This window comes from Pleurodeles waltl, chromosome 5 (assembly GCF_031143425.1).
Source record: "Pleurodeles waltl isolate 20211129_DDA chromosome 5, aPleWal1.hap1.20221129, whole genome shotgun sequence".
In the NCBI taxonomy this organism is placed as follows: Eukaryota; Metazoa; Chordata; class Amphibia; order Caudata; family Salamandridae; genus Pleurodeles; species Pleurodeles waltl.
Window position 1 is genome coordinate 1,343,962,550 of NC_090444.1, and position 13,812 is coordinate 1,343,976,361.

At 45.8% G+C, this 13,812-nt stretch overlaps 1 protein-coding gene across 11 annotated transcripts in view; it reads left to right on the plus strand.

The window, feature by feature from the left end:
- Positions 1–13,812, plus strand: part of SNAP91 (synaptosome associated protein 91) — a 639,351-nt gene that overhangs the window by 446,371 nt on the left and 179,168 nt on the right. The window lies entirely within an intron of this gene.

Here is a 13,812-nt window from a genome sequence, read left to right on the forward strand (position 1 = left end):
TCTCAGATCTGGGTACGGAGTGAGATGGTGCAGCATAGGTGGACAGATGCATCACAGGGTAACACCATGGAGCAATATACGACCCCGGTGCCCTTGCCGCAACATCTGGTCAGATGGGATGGGAGGGGAGCGGAGATGACTTTAGCGTACTGGGGAACCTTAAGGAGTCTTCACATGACGAGCTTCTTGCGGCCATCCGGGGCTCTAGGGTGGCTTTGGAGGGTAAGATCGAAACCGTGGCAGTGGAAGTTAACCTACTCCGGGTGGACCTTAGGTAGGTGTCTGATAAGGTCAAAGTGGCAAAGGGCTCTATCGTGGAGCTGCAAACAGAGGTGGCGAGTCCTTTGGAAACAAATGGCGCAAGCCAATTCTTGGCTTCGGGAAGCTGGAGTACCCAGAGGGGGGGGTCCTGGCGGAATAATGTCAGACTGCTGGTTTTCCCGGAGCATGAGGAGGGGTCCCCAGCAGAAACCTTTGTGGGGAAGTGGATCATAGATGTCCTGCAGCTGACTGGGCTCTCCAGGGTATTTGTAGTGGAACATGCTCATAGGGCACTTGTTGCATCTCCCTGGCCAGGCGCGCCGCCAAGAGCTCATTGCCCGTCTTCTGAACTATAAAGACCAAGACTGCGTGCTGCAGGTTGCCCGGGACTCCGGCAGGGCAATATATGAGAACTGCAAAATATCCATCTATCCTGATTATACGAACAAGGTGCAGGTTCTCAAAAGGGATTCATGGAGGTCAAGGCGAAACTTTGTGCCATGAACATCAGATATATGCTCCTGTATCCCGCGCGGTTAAAGGTGCTTTCAGGTGGGAGGTCTCATTTCTTCGAACCCCCGGAGGAGGTATGGAGATGGCTGGAATTGTGGGATAAGGTGACCCTGGGAATACCGGAAAGGACTGGAGGGGTCTCTCCTTGGGCCTCTGGAGCGGAAGGTCCGTAATGGAGCTCACGTGATGATGGTCAGCTGGAGGACACTGGGGCTTGCGGGTCGGCTGCAGACTCTACTTGTAGATTTGAGATACAACAGGATGGAACAATGGCAGTGGTGTCTGCTGGTTTGGCTGGGGGTTTGAATGTGGAGCTGGAGAGGGGAGCTGAGGGTTTCCACAAAGGTCTGACTATGTCCTTAATGATCCAGGATGGCTGTTGCGCCCTTGCTTGCCGGGCTTCTGTTTTAACGTGAGAGTGCCTCTCTGGAGGAGAGATGGGACTAGAATATGAATAAGGTCCTGAGGGGGCCTCACCTAAGAGTCGGAATATATTGGACATCGGGGGGGGGGGCTTATGACAATAGTGAGCTACATTGGGGTGGTATTCAGGCAATTTGCAGATCGATGCCAGGGTAGGAGGTGGTCACTCCGCAGCTGTGGTAGGACTTTAGACCTGGATAGTTGGTGTTTAGGCTGTTGTCCTGGCAGCATCTGTAGCATGGATTTACAGTATGGTTTGTTATGGTTGTTTTACTGTATATCCGGGGTGGGGGTTGGGGGTTTGAGGGGGTTGGCACAGTTTGTCAATATTTGAAGTTGTTCCAACAGTGCAGGTATAATGGAGCGATGTGAAATGTGTACCTTCCTCGTCTTCCCATGGTGGGTTGGGGTACGAGGGGTGGCGCTCAAATGGGAGGGATGGAAGTTCTGTACCAATATGGGTCATCTGATTAATATGTTGACATGGAATGTCAGGGGTTTGGAGAGATGCACCAAGTGCTATAGGGTACACTCCTTCTTAAAAAGGCATAAGGTTCATATTGCTTGTCTTCGGGAAACACACATGACTGAGGAGGAAGCACAAAAACTGTCCAAGAAATGGCGGATCAAATGTTCTCATCCTCCTTCTCCTCTTATGCGTGGGGTGTGTCTATATGGGTGGCTCTAGGGGTTCCATTCACCCACATAGACAGTGAAGTTGGTGTTGAGGGTAGATATGGTCTGGTTGAAGGTATGTTGGATGGATCACCTATCATTATCCTCAACACTTATGCGCCTAATACTGATGATCACTCCTTTTATACCAAAATACCAGAGATCTTGAGGGATAGTGTAGATAGGTCTATTGTTTGGGCGGGGGACTACAACTGTATATTGAACGGGGACCTGGATTGCCTCCCACCAAAGCTGGGGACTAAGCCTTTGATGGTGAAATCTCTTGCGAAAGTGATGACTCATTTAGGGTTTTGGGACATGTGGAGGGAGCTGCACCCCGAGAGCAGGGAATACACTTGTCATTCCAGAACACATACTACACATACCCGATTGGATAGGTTTCTGCTGGGCGGTCTTAATAGCTCGCAGGTGCTGGATGTTACACAAATAGGTAGGTTCTTATCTGATCATGTACCAGTGCTGATGCAATTACAGTGGGAGGCAGCTACCGCCTGTTTAGCGCGTACTTGGTGTGCCTCACTGATGTGGGGAGTCTGGAAAGGGTGGCTGAGGCCATCAAAGGGTACATGGATTTGAATTGGAACACAACACTGTCTAGGGGCCTGAGTGGGAGGCTATGAAGGCAGTAGTAGGGGGGGAGGGTGTATAGGTGCGGCGTACGCAGACAAATGGAGCAGGAACTTACAGATCTGGAGGAGAAATTAGGGGACTTGCAGCCGCGGATACCGGACACGAGAATGGCTGAAAGGGAGGAACTTAGGTTATATAAGGAGGTTAAATTTTGGTTGAGCATTTGCAAGGGGTGTCGAGGGCTAATGCTGCACCCCCAGAGGATGGTATGGGAGGGTTTCTGAAACAGATGTGGCTTCCGCGCTTGGAATTAGAGAGTAGGGATGGTCTGGAGACTGCAATTACTGTGGAGGAGGTGAGTGAGGCACTTGCTGCGATGAACAAGTCTAAGTCCCCGGGTGGTGATGGTTTTCCTGTTGAGTTGTATCAAACGTTTTCCTTGTCTCTGAGGGAGAAGCTCCTGGAGGTGTTTGAGGAAGCCCGAGTGCGTGGCATGTTGCTAGAAACTATGCGTCAAGGCATTGTGTGCTTGATGCTCAAGCCGGGAGGGGATCCTGGTGACCCCTCCTCGTATCGCCCGCTTACCATGTTATATAGCGATGTTAAGATACTTTGTAAGATTTTGGCCCCTCTGCTCCACGGGGGTGATTCAGGGTTGGGTGCACAAGGATTATTGTGGGTTTATTCCTGGTTGTAGCACTTCCTATAACTTGCGCCTTTTGACACATTTTCTGCACAAGACTGAAGGTGAGGAAACTGAATTGGTGCTAGTGTCCTTGGATCTAGAGAAAGCCTTTGATACAGTCGAGTGGGGCTATCTCTTAGAGGTTTTGCAGGGCATGGGCTTTGGCCCCGGTTTCTGCGCTTGGGTGCGGTTACTGTACACCCCCCCCGCACAAGTACAGGTGGTGGGAGAGCTATCGGACTCCTGGGAGATCGGTAGGGGCACGAGACAGGGATGGCTACTTTTGCCTCTCCTTTTTGCTCTAGTGGTGGAGCCACTAGTGATCTGGCTTCGAGAGGAGCTAGGACTGAGGGGTATCCAAGTGGAGCGGACCAAACGTGGTTTCTCTGTACACAGATGATGCTCTGGTTTATCTTCGAGAACCTCATTTCTCGGTGCCTATGCTGCTGCAGAGGTTGGATGTTTTTGGGGTCGTCTCTGGTCTCAAAGTAAATAGGGAAAAAAAGCTCCTGTTCCCAGTGGCGTTCAGCAGGCTGATTTACCTGGGCAGGACTCAGATGGGAAGTTGAGTTTCAGGTATCTGGGCATATGTTTTACTCATTCTATGGCTGCGCATTATAAGCATAATGTTGAGTGAGTAGTTGCCGATAGATCTGACCCCTCTGCTCCCTACTTGGTCAAGACCACTGCTGGAATCTGGGAGCAGGCAGTTAAACATGCACTCCAATGAGCCCCCTTTGACAGAGAGCTGAAAATGTGGGATTTGGCACCCTTTCGGGACATGGAAAAGTTGATGTTTGTGGAGGCTTGGAGACTGGGAGGATGTGAGCTGGCTGGGGATCTTTACCCCAATGGAGAGTTTATCTCTTTCACTGAAGCTAAGGATTTTTTGGGCCTGGACCCTGGTCATTTCTTGCATTACACAAAAATGGAAAGTGTGGCACATGAGATATGGAGTGGTTTTCCGGTAGCCCCCAAGGCCTCTGCGGTGTTGAACGGCTTGATTAACTGGGGGGTGCAAACACACTTGATTACCCGGTTTTATAAAGCCCTTGTGAGGATCAACCAGGTGTGATAAGTGTGGGGCGTGGGAGTATGACCTGGGGGAACACATAACAGATGCTGATTTTGATTTGGCTTTGTCTCTGGTACATATGGTGTCATGTAATATTAGGTTTAAGTTGTTACATTTTAACTGTGTACACAGAACGTATCTCACACCCAGTCGACTAAACAAGATTGACCCGAGCCACAGAGCGGGAGGCCCTAGTTGTGGTACATTTGGTGCTTCCTTCCTATATCTGGCCTGGACTTGCAGGACAGTATATGACTTCTGGCAGGAAGTGGCAGTGAAAGTTGAGGAGGTTACGGGACTGGGGTTGGAGGAAATGCTGATGATCTGTTTCTTGGTAGTGGTGCAGAAACAACGTGGCAGGAGCATTCCATATAAACTGGCACAGTTGGCGCTGGTGTTGGCTAGGCGCAGGATAGCAATTGGTTGGATGAGCACCCAGAATCCATTGATCTCCAGTTGGATACGGGATTTAATGGAATGGGGTGCAGCCGAGGAACAGCATCTGCCCCCGACACCGGGGGGGATGAGAGGGCACTCACTGATGTAGCGGCTTGGGAAACCTTACTGGAACGGTTTACTGGTGTGGAGGACTTAAGCTTTGTAGGTAGTACGGAGGATGAGGGGGTGAGGATACAGATTGAACCTTCTGAGCAGGTGACGGCCAACTATTGTTTCAACATGTTTCTGTTTTCTACAAGCTATGTGATGTCTAGTCTCATGATGATTTGGGCTGGGATGGCAGGGTGGAGGGCAATATTAGTACAGTGGTTGTAACTGTCTCATGGCTTGGACTTTGTTGAATAATACCCTTTGCTACTGTGATATAATGATAACGTTATGTCTTGCTATAACGTGCACTGCATTGTATGTTATTGTTGGTTATAGTTTGTAACTAAAAAAAAAAAAAAGTTTTAAAAAAAATTAACAAAGTGAAAACACAACGCAAACCTCCCACACAAATTTAGAAAAATAGAGTAAAATTGAATAAATTGACATCAAAAGAAATAAAATCCAATCAGTAGAACTGGAGATGCGCACTTTCAAAGATTTAATATAAGTATAGCGCCTCAAAGCACCACTTCAAGTTATCTTGTTATGTGAGACCGGTTGAAAGTCACAAGTTCAAGCCGACCATGATGAAGTGTGGGCCAGATACAAGTAACCGGTTAGTCCTGCCAAAAAGGTTATCTTCCACAATCCAGAGGAAAGAATTAGATACACGGAGGAGGCTGTAAGGAGCAGGGATAGTGTTGCGAATAGTCATCACTGCAGCATGAAGAGCTGGACAAGTGTAGCATAAGGACATCGCTGTAGCAAGACAATTCTGTTGGGCATCGCGGATGGTCAATATTTTGAGCTTGGTGTTGGTGGTCACTGTGTGCGGTCAATGCTGTAGTTCAAAGTGCAGATCTCATGTTGCCGGTCGTCACTGGTGGTTGCTGTAATGTGGAAAGTCAGACTCATCAGAGCATCGCATTGGCAGGCGGCATAATCTTTGTGTGAATTGGCCTATTTGTTGTTGTGAAGAGCCCAAACTTAAGAATTTCTCCTTTTCTTCTCAGAGAAGCTCAACTTATACAGCACCAAAGGTCCAGGACCTGGAAGGCACTTCTTTGGGGGTCAGGAATGTACTCCAGCAGAGGGAAGCAGAGCTCAGGCAGATCCAGTTGCAGGTCCACAGCATCAGGCCAACTGGAAAGATGCAGGGAGACCTCTGGAACTTGTTGTGTCTGTGAGAAACTGGCACCTTGTTTTAGTATTTCCCCCCCCCCCCCACACACACACACACACACACACACACTTTGTGCCTTGTTTCTAAATGCAACTAGGACTGGAGTGTACTGGGATCCTGCTAACCAGGTTCCCAGTGCCAGTGTTATTTCCCTAAAGCAATGTAAAAGTAATTGGATACACCTTTAGCTACCACTACAAGTCCCTAGTGAAAGTTATGTAAGTACCCAGGGATTGGGGTACTATGGGTAAGCCCCTGAGGGCAGCAGCACTGATTGTGCCACCCTCTAGGGCCATGCATCCAGATGCACCCAGCCCTGCCATAGCAGGCTGAGGGTTCTGGTGCAAACCTAACACACAAAACTCGACTTGCACACTACCTGTGTGCCCTGACCCCCATACACTACATTTACTATGGGTAAGACACTCCTCCAGCAGGCCTTACAGCCCTAAGGTAGGGTGCTCCATATTATATGTGAGTGCATAGCTTCATGAGCAATATGCCCCCACGTATCCATGCCAAACCTGGGGCATAGTGAGTGAACAGTGTAGCCATTTTAATGTATGTGCTGAACACCGGTCAACATGAGTTTCCCAGCTACATAATGGCTACTCTGAACCCTGAGTTGTTTGGTATCAAGCATCTCAGAATGATCAATCTAAACTGGTACCAGTATTGGATTTATGATAAATGTACCCAGGGGTCACCTTCGAGGCGCCCCCTGCAAATGCTAACTATCTTGGCATGGTTGCTGACTGGTTTCATCCAACCTACCACTTCCAGACAGCCACTATACAAACCTGGGGAGAGCCCTGTCTCTCTGGTTTGTAAGTCAATGCCCTTCCTGGCTGGATGAGCTAACACCCCCTCCCACAGGAATGTGCACAGCCCTGGCAGTGAGCTTCAAAGGGCTACTGCCCTTGAAACATGATCCCTAGGCCTGCTGCTAGCACAGAATGGCTCCACCTTTGCAAACCCCCTCTCTTGGAGGGAGGAAAGGTGGAAAACCACACAAAGGGTAGGAGTGGCGGCCTTACCTAGCATGCACTACCCCTAAGATGTTGCCTGCGAAGTGGACCCTCAAATTAAGTTTCCTCCATCTTGAAATGGAGGAAAATAGCCAATCAGGTTTAGGGAAGTGGCCCTTCCCACAGGAAGTGGTCACTAAATTAGGTAGAGCCACCCATAGATAAGTATCCCATTGGACATTGTCAGGTTCCCTCTAATATGCCCACTAAATTCAGTATTTATTGGGCATCCCTAGACCAAGAAATGAGATTTAAAAGGATAAAGAAGATCAGCACCAAAGAAGATCCAAAGCAAGAGAACTGTGGACCTACTGCAGAAGAAAAGGTGCCAACCCTTACCTGCTGCACCCAGAACCAGAAAATCAATGCTGCAGAGGACCTGGACACATGAGTGACCCTAGGAAACCCATGGGACCACCAGGCTTCAAGAATCATCCCAGATCTCCCTTCTGAATGGAGGCACCGCTCACCAACCAAGAACCAAAAAGCCAGTAAGGTTCACTTCACTGACCAGCCGATGTCTCTGCAACCGGAAGTTGCAGCCGGACCAGGCGACACACAGACCTCCCTGACGCAACCTACAGGTGTGCCAAGTTTGGTGGCACTGCGTCCTCCAGTGGCTGAGTTACGCCAATACCCTGGGTACTGGTCAGCTGACGTCGGACAACCAGAAGACCAGCTCCCTCTGAGCTAAAAAAAAAAAAAAAAAAAAGGATCAGGACGCCCCAGTTGAGGGAATTCTTGAACACCCCAGACATTCTGCCAGAGTGACCCCGTTGTCCTGTAAGTAGCCCTCAGAAACTCACCTCCAGCTCCAAAGGACTCCACTGCGCATAGCTCCTAGATCTCCAACTTGCCCTGCATCCGGCCACCTTGTGTCCTGCAATGAGGAACCAGCTGTGCTCCACAGGTCCCCGACCCCTTGCGACCTTGAAAGCCCAAGGGGACCCCAGGGCACCACCTTTAAGTTTGCAAATCATCTAATTTTCCAGGTGGCTCCTCCAAGTGGCCCTTTGCCTATGGCAAGAGACTTTCCAGCTCTGCTCCCACCGGAACCGGGATGCGCCCGAGGCCCTCCAACTGGGACTAGATGCCCACTGACTGCATCGACCATCCTGCAAAAGAAGTGACTGGTAACTCAGCTGTACAATGTTTGAATGCATTTTTAAAAATGACTGCCTATTGATTCCTATGGTGCGTAATTATGCAAAAAAAAAAACGAACTTTATTAAACTTTGAAAAATCATAACTCAAAAAGTACTAAACTTATCTTAACCATTTTGGTCTTAAACATTATATAAAACTCTGAAGCATTTTTATAAAGTCTTGTCTCAAGTTATTCATTGAGTGTGTGTGCTGCATGATTGGTTTTGTGAGTACAACAAAGGCTTAGCAGATCTTCTGGATTAGCCTAACTGCTCGACCGCTACCTTAAAAATTGGAGCATTAGGTAGTCTAATTTTTACCCCCGGAAACCAACGTGTGATTGTCTTGACTCCCTGCACAGTGCGCCTAGTTTTACACAGTGCATAGAGGGCCAGCCTCTTACAGTGTCCCTGTATCTCGTAATAAGAGGCCAGCTAACATGCACCTGGAGTCATTCAAACAGCCTGGGATGAAGGGAGCAGGTCCAGTCTTCCTTTTCAGTCAGAAGGGCAGACCTCAAGCACACAGTGGAGGCCTAGGGCAGCTGGGCAGTCCTTCTTCTGTAGTGTCCATACAGCCATGAGTGTACTGAAGAGTGGTCCTGAGTGTCCAATTTTCATACCTTTTGCTAATTTTGAAATGGGAGAAGCTTCTGGAGTTTTCCCTCCCATAAAGGTGTTAAGAATTTCCTGGTCCTAGTCTGTCAGCAGTTGAAATAAGCTAGTGAGAATGTTTTTGTGTGATAGCTGAGGCAGTGTATTTAAAGTGCAAGTTGGTCTGTGCATAGCTTTGCACCCCACCCTGCCATGGATGGCCTATCCTGGCAACGCCCAAGCCCTCTATTGTCTCTACTGTCTGGGAGGAATGTGCAACGGTTTACTGCCAATTACACCTAGGTATGCAACCCAGGAAGCAGGCTGCAGGCAACAAATGGTTAGGTCAAGAAAATGCTGGCTTTTTGAAAAGTTGAATTTTCCGAATCATGACCTAAAATCCTACTTTATCCTTAAAGAGGGATTTAAATCACAATTCTCCAGATAGTAAACATGACATTCCTGCCTGCCCCAAGCAAAAGCTATTAAATGAAATAAGGCAACCCAGTGTGATCGTATGGGAGAGGTAGGCCTCACAGTAGTGATAAAACGAATTTGTAAGTTTTTCACTAACAGGACATGTAAAACTTAAAAATACATGTCCAACTTTTTAAATACAATGCACCCTACCTTATGGGCTATTTAGGGCCGACGCTAGTCGGTGACATTTGTGTATTCAAAATTGTCTTTTATGTTGGCAAAATGTTGATTTGGCCAAGTTGAAATGGCAGTTTGAAACTGCACACCGGCCTGAGACATGTTTTAAAGGGCTACTTAAGTAGGTGGCACAGTAAGTTCTGTAGGTCCACTAGTAGTATTTAATTTATAGGGCCTAGGTACCTACACTCCCACTTTGAGTGGCGTGTATGTACATTAAGGCCCATATTTATCCTTTTTGACGCACAACTGCGGCAACGCAGTTGTGCGTCAAAAATTTGACCGCCGGCTAACGCCATTCCAACGTGCCATGCGGGCGCCTTTTTAATGGAATGACGTTAGCCGGCACTGCGGACTGGTGTGCGTAAAAAAAAATGACTCACACCTGGCAGCGCCGGCGTATGGGAAAATGGGGGTTGTGCGTCATAAAACGGTGCAAGTCAGGTCTGAGGCAAAATTCAGGCCTCAAACCGGATTTGCGCCATTTATTTTTGACGCCCAACCTCCATTGACATGACTCCTGTCTTAGTAAGTAGTTATGTCCCCTGGGCATGGTCATTGGGCTTAGTGGCATGTAGGGGGGCCCAAATCAGGCCCCCCTATGCCACAAAAAAAATCGGGAAAAAAATACTTACCCGAACTTACCTTTCCTTCCCTGGGATGGGTCCCTCCATCCTTGGGTGTCCTCCTGGGGTGGGCAAGGGTGGCAGGGGGTGTCCCTGGGGGGCAGGGGAGGGCACCTCTGGGCTCCTTCCGAGCCCACAGGTCCTTAACGCCTGCCCTGACCCAGGCGTGAAAAAACGGCGCCCATCACGTTTTTTAAGGCCTGCCCCCTCCTGTGCGTCAAAATGACGTCAGAGTATAAATAACGGGCACAGGCCTTAAAGTCATTTTTTGGAAGGGAACGCCTACCTTGCATATAATTAACGCAAGGCTGGTTCCCCCTTCCAAAAAATAACACACATGGTGGAATTTTGACGCCCGCGGGGTCGGACATCAAAGTATAAATATGGGGCAGGGTTTGCGCCGATTGTGCGTCAAAACTTTTGACGCACATTCGGCGCAAACAGAGTATAAATATGCCCCTAAATGTGCCAATTGGATGTAAGACAATTTTACCATGTTTAAAGGAGAGAGCACACAGGCACTTCAGCACTGGTTACCAGTGATAAAAAGCAGAGAGCCCTAAAAGACAAAAAAATGGGTTGAGAAAACAGAAGGCGTGAAGTCAAAACGTTTGGTGGTGACCCTGCGGAAAGGACCAGGACCAACGGACCCTTTAAGTGTCAACACCTGGTCTCCCCACATACTCTTATTTTTGCTTTTTGGTTTGTTGTATAATCCTTTAAAACCAAAATAAGTTTAGATAGCTAAAGGGTGTGTTCCCTGTTGTGTGTTATTTTTAAACAATCACTTTGAAATCCATTGTTAAAATTCAGCGACAATCACTTCTGAGTAATTTGTCTCATTGTTTCCTAATATTTAAAATGTGATCCAAGTTAGATTTGATTTGCAGATATTACTTTGACTGGTGTAGGCCGATTCTTATGAAACAAGCAATTCTTTGTGGAATTTGTCTCCGATCTCTTAAATTAAAGTTTCCTGGCAATAGATCATCAGTGAATGATAGCCAAGTTTTTATCTTGTTCCTGGAATAAGGCGATTCTAAAGGAGTTAACTGTTGAAATTCCTACATTCTTCTCTCCTACCTACTTATGCATTTTCTGTTTTTACATTGGATATAGTCCAGAATGTCTTCCGTACGCATATGTTGTGTTCCCTCCTTTTGGAAATTTATGCTATTTACAGCATTCTATCTGTTGTACAAATGGAAATTAATATATACTGCACTTGTCTTTCGTTTATTATTCCTGGGTTTTGGCTGTTGATATAATTCTGGATCCTCCAACTTCATTTCGGGATACTCCAATTTCCCATTTGAACTTACCTTTCTAAACTTTGTGTTGGCTTCACTGATTTTGCAGCTGACCTAGTAATCTTTTCTAGAGACTTGCCACTAATGCTCTGTTGATATTGATTGATACAAGCCTCAAGCTAGTGTGGCCGACAGACTCACTCCTACATTGTTGTTTTGGCATCTTTGATGGGTTAAGCATGGTTTACTGATTTAGGAGTGTTGTTAGCGTAGCAGGCAAAACGTGATTCAGACACACAGTTCATCTCCTGTCTGTAAATGGGTATGTGGGACTGGGTAGATATTATCTAAATAGGTATCCACTGCCCAAGCAGTTCAACCTTAAAATATACATAGATGTAGCTGCAACAAATACATATTGTTTGTGATTTTGTGCTTCGGTTAATACTTGAGTGCGTTCATGTTATTGTAGTATTGTTTTACTTGAGGTTTAAACCGATTGGAATAAAACACATGATAAAAAAAATAGTCCAGTAATGAGAAAGTTGTGTTCCAGAGACATGGAGCTAACTGGTCTGTCAGCTTTAGCCACTTTTTGTCAAAATGTCCATAGCTGCAGTAAATGTCAATGAACCTTTACTCATAAACGCCTTTTACGAACAGACAATTTTATTTTTTTAAGCACAATTGCTTTGAACACAAATGAGCATGGGTATTATTCGTTTATAGTTTTGCCCCATCCAGTTGGTTTTTAGTTAAAAACATGTTTATTGCACTGCGATGTGGTATTGATTCTCAAGAAGTTGTAAGATACAGCACTTGTTCACAAACCGCTTCTTTGACCTGAGCTGGCAATTACTTCACACTACATGGCTGGGCCCCTCCTGGAAAGATTTGTACACTTTTAACATCACTACATAGTCTATTGCCTTCAGCTGTGTGGATCCCTGAAGTGCAGGCTGTTAAAGGTGTGAACAGCTGTCCCTCAGGTGATCTATTATCCAAATGTTGCTTTGAATTTTGTAAACATTTTTCCAAATAAGACCAGTGCCCTTGTCATTTACTCTTCTGCAGAACCCCAGTGGAAATGTACCATAGAGGAATTGCAGTGCCTTTACCTTGGGGATGTTTGTGTGTTTAATTTGTGTGGTGCTGAAGTTCAATTTCTTTTTTCAGGGCAACTGTCCTAAGCTGAATCAATAGACTTGCACTTTTTGCTCTTTATTATTTACTTATAACATCACACATGCAGCCCTATGTCTGTATGACATCACAGTTGCATGTAAGTTAGTGGCAATTAAATCATACCTTATTTTTGTATGGAACTCCATCAAATTTTAAAGTTGTCCAAGAGTGCTATATCAAATTTGTCTCATGCTTAGTAGTGAGCAGGATGATTTTTGTGAAGAGGAGGGGTATTTAGCGGGACAGGGAAATATTTGTAATCAGCTGCAGAATACTCCGGAGACAGAATCTGGAGTTAATTATGTCATTGATGGATTATGTCTTTACATATAATTGTCTGCCATCGGCATACTAGTGTACTGTGTCTCAAGAATCAAGTACAGTTTGGTTTTAGTTGGCAATTAAAAACAAATGGTGCTAAAATAGTCTTGGGGGAGACTGTATTAGAGGCAGTATGGTTCTCAATTATTACTGCTTATTGGTGAACCAATGAATGATGTGGTTGCAGAAGCCTATTATGGATTCAAACACTCAACAGTTTATGATGATGTACAGCGTTGAATGTTTATGCTACATCATGCAATATCTGCTTGCAGGGTTCATCGTCAACCATTACGCAGTAGGTGTCATGGAAACATTTAAAGTAGCTCCCTCTGTCCTGACCCCAGCTCTGGATTTGTATTTAGTTAGTAGCAAGGTGGTGATCTGGTCAGCTATTAAGGAATTAAGGAAAATACCTTGCAAGTACTGATCCCAAGATGTTAGGATTATTCAAAAAGGTGAAAGTTCAACTCGATGATATGCACTACAAAAGTGCACTGAAGTAATTTTTGATTTTAGGCTGCTTTATCGTATTTGATAAAAATTGAATAAGTGTACCAACCACTGCAATAGGTTAACTCAAATACCTAAATTGTTTCTAAGTAGGGAGTTTAGACTAGTCAAAATGATACATTTGAACTCATTTCCATCTGTCCTGTGAGATTGTGTGCTTTTTATCTATCAATTTGTAAGATAAAATGAGTTACTTTGAACCATTGATCATTCTTAGCACATGAGATAAGAAAGGCAGCATTGTGCAAAATCACTGCGGTTCATACAGTTTGTTTGACTAATATTGAACTTTTAGAATTTGATTGACATCTGGTGTGTAAAATGTTGTTAGTTCCATACAGTTTATTTGTAGTACCACATAAACATGCTTCTCTGACCTTATACAATGAGAACACTTACCTTTGTACATTGATGTAGTTCCTTTTCACAAACTAAATCAATGTAAAACTAACATACAATGATGAATATGAAAAGTGGAATTTAGTTTCTTCAATGAACACGTCAAAAGGTAACTCATGTTGTATAAGGAAGATCAACT